The sequence below is a fragment of the Rutidosis leptorrhynchoides genome, chromosome 5 (genome assembly GCF_046630445.1).
Source record: "Rutidosis leptorrhynchoides isolate AG116_Rl617_1_P2 chromosome 5, CSIRO_AGI_Rlap_v1, whole genome shotgun sequence".
NCBI classification, from domain to species: Eukaryota; Viridiplantae; Streptophyta; class Magnoliopsida; order Asterales; family Asteraceae; genus Rutidosis; species Rutidosis leptorrhynchoides.
This window is the reverse complement of record NC_092337.1, coordinates 380,613,045-380,620,492: the sequence shown is the minus strand read 5'-3', so window position 1 is coordinate 380,620,492 and position 7,448 is coordinate 380,613,045. Positions and strand designations below refer to the sequence as shown.

The 7,448-nt window shown below is 33.0% G+C and overlaps 1 non-coding gene across 1 annotated transcript; it reads right to left on the bottom strand.

Annotated features, from left to right (window-relative positions):
• Positions 1–4,386: 4,386 nt before the first annotated feature.
• LOC139850826 (small nucleolar RNA R71) lies at positions 4,387–4,493 on the bottom strand. The gene has a single exon (XR_011760204.1). It is a non-coding gene; the product is annotated as a small nucleolar RNA R71 (small nucleolar RNA).
• Positions 4,494–7,448: the final 2,955 nt, after the last annotated feature.

Here is a 7,448-nt window from a genome sequence, read left to right as displayed (position 1 = left end):
TTTTGTTGATTTTGGGCATCCGGGTTGTCTTTTCGGCTTAATGGGAGGGTTTACAATTTGTAGGACGTCGGGCCCTGGATCCGACCATTCAGACCGATGGGCAAAGGAAGGATGTGTTCCAAATACGTATTTATATAAGTTTGTGCCGTGAACCAATGTGATACAAATTGAGTAACATCAGCCATTCCAAAGAGTCGTGTTGCTACAATAACATGTCCGCAAGGTATCCCTGCCACCGCCCGCATGAACAAACTCTATCTGCTAGATTAACGAAGCCATTTTTCGTGTCGATGGAATTGCTTGTCATCTTCTTGATTTTTTCGTCCTCTTGGCTAGTTTATGTTCAGCATATGGAGTAACCGTTGAAGTAAGACTAACCGATTAGTTGCGATGTTTGAAATACCAATTGATAATGCTAAAAACGAACATATATTTCATAGCATTAACCTTCCAGAAAGACAAGCTTTTAGTTGCAATTGTTCTATTTACAAGTAATATTCGTTTAAATAAATAAGTGCGAAGACAAAAGAAGAAAATGACGATTTGAAGACGCAAATGACCAAAAAGCTCAAACGTATAAGTTACAATCCAAGTGGTTCAATTTATTGATGAATAACGTCTAAATATTGATAAGAGTACAAGTCGTGGAACGCAAAGTACAAGATATCTAAGCGTACGAAAGGACGTTCGAAAATCCAGAACCGAGACATATACCGAGCATCAACGCGAGAGTCAACGAGACTAAAATTACAAGTCAACTATGCACAAGAATATAATATAATATAATATATATATATATATATATATATATATATATATATATATATAATTATATATAATTATATATATTATATTATATATTAAAATATATCAGCAGCCCACGTTTTAATCAAGAAATGAGCTGGCCAGGTTGTCCATGCGAGTGCATGGGAAATAGGCATAAAACCCATACGAGTGCATGAGCCCATGTGAGTGCATGAGATTTGCACTAAAACCCCATGTGATCGCATGGGGTTCAGGATCAGAAATTTTGCCTATAAAAGCCAGGCTTCTGTCGAACGAAAAACATGCACCTACACTCTTTCTTTCTCTCTATATGTAATATATATTTATATTTAATATTTATAATTATTAAGTTTAAATATTTATAATTATTAAGTTTAAGTTAATATTAATAATAATTGGGTTATTATAAGAAATGTTTTACGGGTTTTGAAGTCGAAACTCTGTCCGTGTAACGCTACGCTATTAATAATCACTGTAAGCTATATTCTTCCTTTTTAAATTAATGTCTCGTAACTAAGTTATTATTATGCTTATTTGAGCCGAAGTAATCGTGATGTTGGACTAAATATTAAGACGGGGTTATTGAACTTTGGACCATAATTAAGGTTTGGGCAAAAGACTGACACTTGTGAAAATTGGACTATTGACTATTAATAGGTGGGGGGTATTGTCTAATTGAGTGACAACTCATTGGAGTCTGTAGAACCTATCTTCAAATTAATTAACCTAATAATTAATAATGATTATGGTTGTCCTATTTAGTGACATTCATACGGAATCTGTTATAATCATTTAATTAATTATTCGGGTTGGATAATTGATTATTCAAACTGATCAAGTGGGTAAATTAATATTCATATCTAATTAAAACAGGGGTGGATTACATACAGTGACAACTGGTGTAATTGTTGACAGAAGTGAAAATCGCGTCACAGTTTAAATCCTTAATTAGTTGGAATATTTGACTTCGGGTATAAGGGTAATTTGACGAGGGCTCTCGCATTTTATATTTATGATCGATGGACTATTATGGACAAAAACCAGATAGACGTATCAAATAAACCAGGACAAAGGACAATAAACCCAGGGTAATAAATTAAAATCAAAACGTCAAACATCATGATTACGGAAGTTTAAATAAGCATAATTCTTTTATTGTATTTCTCATCGTACTTTTATTTATTGTCATTTTATTTCTTATCGCAATTTCAATTATCGCAACTTTAAATATTGTTATTTATTTTATGCACTTTAATTATCGTCATTTATCTTTATGCTTAAAATATAAAATCGACAAACCGGTCATTAAACGGTAAAACCCCCTTTTATAATAATAACACTTATATGTATATATATGTATATATATATATATATATATATATATATATATATATATATATATATATATATATATTTGTATAAATATAGTTGTTAAAAATATAGTACGTAATACTAGCTCCCTGTGGAATGAACTGGACTTACTAAAAACTACACTACTCTACGATTAGGTACACTGCCTATAAGTGTTGTAGCAAGGTTTAGGTATATCCCATCTGTAAATTAAATATATAAAACTTGTGTAATTAGTATCGTATTCCGTATTAAAAATAATAGTATATCACGTACCACCGCTCGTACATCAAGTTTTTGGTGCCGCTGCCGGAGACGCCAGAAAAACGTTATATTTTTGTAAGGTATATTTGTGTAAAATAAATATATACTTTTATTTTGTAAAAATATATCATTTTTATAAAATTTATCTATCCATTATTCTAAAATATATATATATATATATATATATATATATATATATATATATATATATATATATATATATATAAGTGTTTAAAATATATATATATTTATTATTTTTAAGAATTTTGTTTATTAAAAAAATATATATATTTATTTTTAGATTTTTAAAATATAAGTTTTTTTATATTATATAAATATTTTATTTAAATCAGAAAAAAAAAATTAAAATCTAAGATTGGGCCGAAGCCTGTCGAAGCCCAACAGCAGGCCTGGTATACGATCTCATGTGATCGCATGAAAATATAACTCTTCACCCATGCGATCGCATGAGCTGCTTTGACAGCTGAACCTCGTACAACATTTAATACGCTTAGGGTTTTTAATTTTTATTATTATTTCATTAGGGTTTAAATAATTAATTAGTTAATTAATTGTAGTTTTAAATTATAATTAGTAATATTAAGTTTTAATATTATTATTAAATATATAGATTAATATTAATAATATAAAAATAATATTTTTTTATAAAATCTTATTTTTATCTTTTTAAAATATTTCTTTTTAATATTTGTTTCTTTTAATCGTTTATTCATAATTTTTATATTTGTCGTTCGTAATTAGTTTTAAACTTAGTTTTTGCCGTAGTTATTTTATATTTCTAGATTTTTAGGCTTTGCTGTAAAATCTCTTAAGTGCTTTTCTTTAGATTAAGATTTAGGCGCTTTAGAATTTTGCAACGCAGTTTTTAGATTTTAGTGCCTAATTAAGTTATTGCCGTTTTGGATATAGAGTTCCTTTTAAGCTTTAAGAACTTTAGACGCAATTTTTAATTTTTTTAGACTTTTAAGTTTCGACGTTTTTCTTTCGTACCTTTATTTTTCGACGTTTATTATTCAACTTTTCGTTTTTCGACGCGCGCTTTATCTTTTTCATTTCTACGCTCTAGTTCTTAGGACTTCGAATTTTTAAATTTTCGAAGAAAAATTATTTTAAGTGATTAAATCAATAGACATCCAAAATTTTCTGCTTTGTAGTAATAGTTAGATTTGTTAGTGGCTGAGTTGTGGATTTTCCGATTTAAAGGATCCTGGCTCCCTGCTGCATCTTTTGGCTATTCGAAATGTGGGCAAAAGCAGAAAAGTCTATTAATTTGATAACTTATATAATAACTAATAGGATATTCAGTGAATGCACCGAGCAAAACGTTCACCACCTTTCATAAGTTCACCACCTGTAACTCGATCAAGACATCTAGCCAATATTGTCGCCGTTGATTTTTCTTTAAAAACGTCATCTAGTCGAACAAGTACTCCAATTCAAATTTCCGATAATCCATTTTTTTAACCCGACTTCACAATTGAGAACCCGGAGGATATTCAAGGACAATTCCAAGATCCAGAACCACTAATCATTCCTCCTGAACCACAAATCGTTAAATCAGAATCTTCTAGTAATTCGGATTCAACAATTTCAAATATGGAAATAACGGAACCTCTAAGTATGGAAGATCGAATGAGAGCCACACGCACGGGCCAAGGTCACGCCATTAATCAGCCAAATGTTAATGCACAAGATTTTGAAATCAAAGGACAAATCCTACACATGGTCACTAATCAATGCCAATTTAGTGGTACAGCAAAAGAAGATTCAAACGAACATCTTCGAACTTTTAATAGGATTTGTAATCTATTTAAAATCCGAGAAGTTGAGGATGAAAATATTTATCTTATGTTGTTCCCCTGGACTTTAAAGGGAGAATCCAAATATTGGTTAAAATCGTTACCTGAAGGAGCGATTGACACATGGGATGTTTTAGTTGAGAAATTTCTGGCATCTAAAGCCGTAAGACTTCAAGGAGAAATTGTTACGTTCGCGCAAAAGCCAAATGAAACATTATATGAGGCATGGACAAGATTCGGAAAGTTATTGAGAGGATGTCCTCAGCACGGTTTAGACACTTATCAAATAGTACAAATATTCTACCAAGGTGTCGACGTTGCTACAAGAAAAGACATCGACACAGCTGCTGGTGGTTCCATTATGAAGAAAATGGCAACTGAAGCTCACAAAATTATTGATAACACAGCCTCCTACTCTCATGAGTGGCACCAGGAAAAAGATATTTTCGTTCATCTAAAGCAGCTAGAGCCGATTCTAGCCATGACTTTGATTCTGTTTCCGCAAAAATAGATGCTTTCGAGAGACGAATGGAAAAGATGACTAAAGATATTCACGCAATACGAATCTGTTGTGAGCAATGTGATGGAGCACACTTAACAAAAGATTATCACATTGAGCAAACGATGGAATAAAGTGAGAATGTTTCCTACATGAACCAAAGGCCGGGAAATAATTATCAAAATAATTATCAACCGCCAAGGCCAAACTTCAATCGAAATCAAAACATTCTTTACAATCCAAATGGACCCAACAATAAATCGTATAACCAACAAGGTCCGAAAAACCAACCAACTCAAAACAACACTTTCAATCAACAAAGACCTGGCTTGTATAAACCACCACAACAAACCGAAGAGAAAAAGCCAAATCTGGAAGAAATGATGGCAAAACTAATGGAATCTCAAACACAATTTATTATATCTCAAACCCAAACAAATGAGAGGTTTGATCACTCATTAACAACTCAACAAGCTTCACTTTTGAATCTAGAAAAACACGTAGGTACTCTTGCTAGCTTGATGAGTGAGAGGGAACAAGGAAAGCTGCCGAGTAATACTGAAGTAAATCCTCGGAATGAGAATGTTAATATGGTGTTAACAAATTCTGAAAAACCAGCACCAGAAGATGGGAAGGTTTTAGATGTGAGTAACAATGAAGAAGTTACGCCGCCACCACCCGAGTATGTAAAGCCAGTGGTGGCACCATACAGACCACCCATCCCGTTTCCAAGAAAAGGAGTTGAGTATGAGCAAGTGATAGGTAATAAAGTTTGTGATACCTTTGAAAAGAAGAAGCAGAATAAGAAAGTGCAAGAAACAAAAACCGTAGAAGTAAACCCGGTGAAGACAGTTCCACCAAAACTTCCACCATGGTTGGGTGATCCGGGTGAATTTATTGTTCCTTGTCTACTTAGTGATTATGTCATGTATGATGCACTAGCAGATTTAGGTGCGAGTGTGAGTGTTATGCCTCTTTCATTATATAAGAGATTAGGAGTAGGTGAGCTAAGTCCAACGAAAATGAGTGTTTGACTCCTTGATCAAACCATTAAGCACCCAGTTGGAATTGCTGACAACCTACCCGTTCAAGTAGGTAATTTAACCTTTCTAGTCGAATTTATTGTCATTGACATAGAAGTGGACTCAAACATTCCTCTAATTTTAGGTCGACCATTCTTAGCGTCCACCAGGGCGTTATTTGATGTAAGAGAGGGTATAATGACACTTAGTAATGGTGAAAAATCGATCACCTTTGTGATTCGAAAGTATAAATCTCCACCAACCAAAACCGTTGAACCAAAAACGATTGGTAAATACTATATTGTTTTACCAACTCCAACGGTAATGCTTAACAATAATAAAACGCCTAAGTGTGGGGAAGATGAAGTAACACCTAATGATGACTTGATAACAAAGAACCCCGTTGTTGATAAGAATTTAAATGACCCCGTTATTAACAGTTCAATGAAGAAACTTTATAAACGGGTTTATGATGCTAGAATTAAGGGGAACTTTAAGTTATGTAACCGGTTAGTATCCAATCTGTCGCCTAAAGAAAAGGCGAAACTAGTTGAATTTGTGGATAATACAGAAGAAGCCGGCCACTGGCTTAAAGCAAAAGTCACAGATATGCAAGTTGATTATGGTCCAAGAGAAATTGACAATGAAGTTAATCACAATTTCGACACCATAGCTACCTAAGTGTAGGGAGATTCAAATGTTCTAAAAAGAAAATGCTGTCTAGAGTTAGTTGTTCTGTTCTCGTGTAGTTCCGAGAATGGAATCCGATTGGTCTTTTCCACTAGCAGACACTAAAGAACTAGTTTTCTCTCCCCATTCTGATTTTTTTTTTGTTTTGTAGGTTTTATATGAAATTAATATGCATTTTAAATTTAAATTTTGTGTGAATTCAAAAATAAAATTTACTTTATTTCATTAAGTTTAAAAAAATGATTTCTAAAATTCGTCGTAAGTTAAACACTAGGTCATAGAACCGAAATTGCTTTACCCAAGGACAGGGCGAAAAATTTTGTAGCGACCCGACAAAATCGTCATTGACGGCGCCGTCTACTTAGGTCCCGTTACGTGGTCATAAGTCGTTAAAACAACGTTTGACCAAAAGTATGTCGCATTCATTTCGAAAGTAAAGATGTTTCAAGGTTTACAAAGTAGTTCGACAACTAGTTACATAACAAGTTAAAAGTACAATTGAAACATATGCGACACAATTTAAAAGTAGCCAAAAGACGCTCCACGTATGCATGTATACTCGACAACCAAGCAAGTATCAAAAGTAATGAGCGGAAGCATGTACCAGAAAACGTTCAAGGACCTGAGAAAAACATAGAAATCTGTCAACGAAAACGTTGGTGAAATCATAGGTTTAAGTAAGTAAGTACAGGTGAACCACAAGATTTATATCATTGAAATAATAGTAATACATTCTAAAAGTTAATATTCACGAGCACCCAATTATCAATGCTTAACATTCCTTCCATAGAACCCCATCACAATAGTGTTAGAACATACACTGTTTCTCGAAAATATATTTCATTCGTAGATGGTAGCGAACCGTCTGAATGAGGGTTTGTCAAACCCATATGAATCCATACAACATAAGTTCTCGCTTACACCCGACAAGTGTAACTAATGATAATCGAATTGAGGATTCTGTTCTAAACTCGTATGTAGAATGTTTGTTTTCATGTACTTGTGTTCACTTAGTAA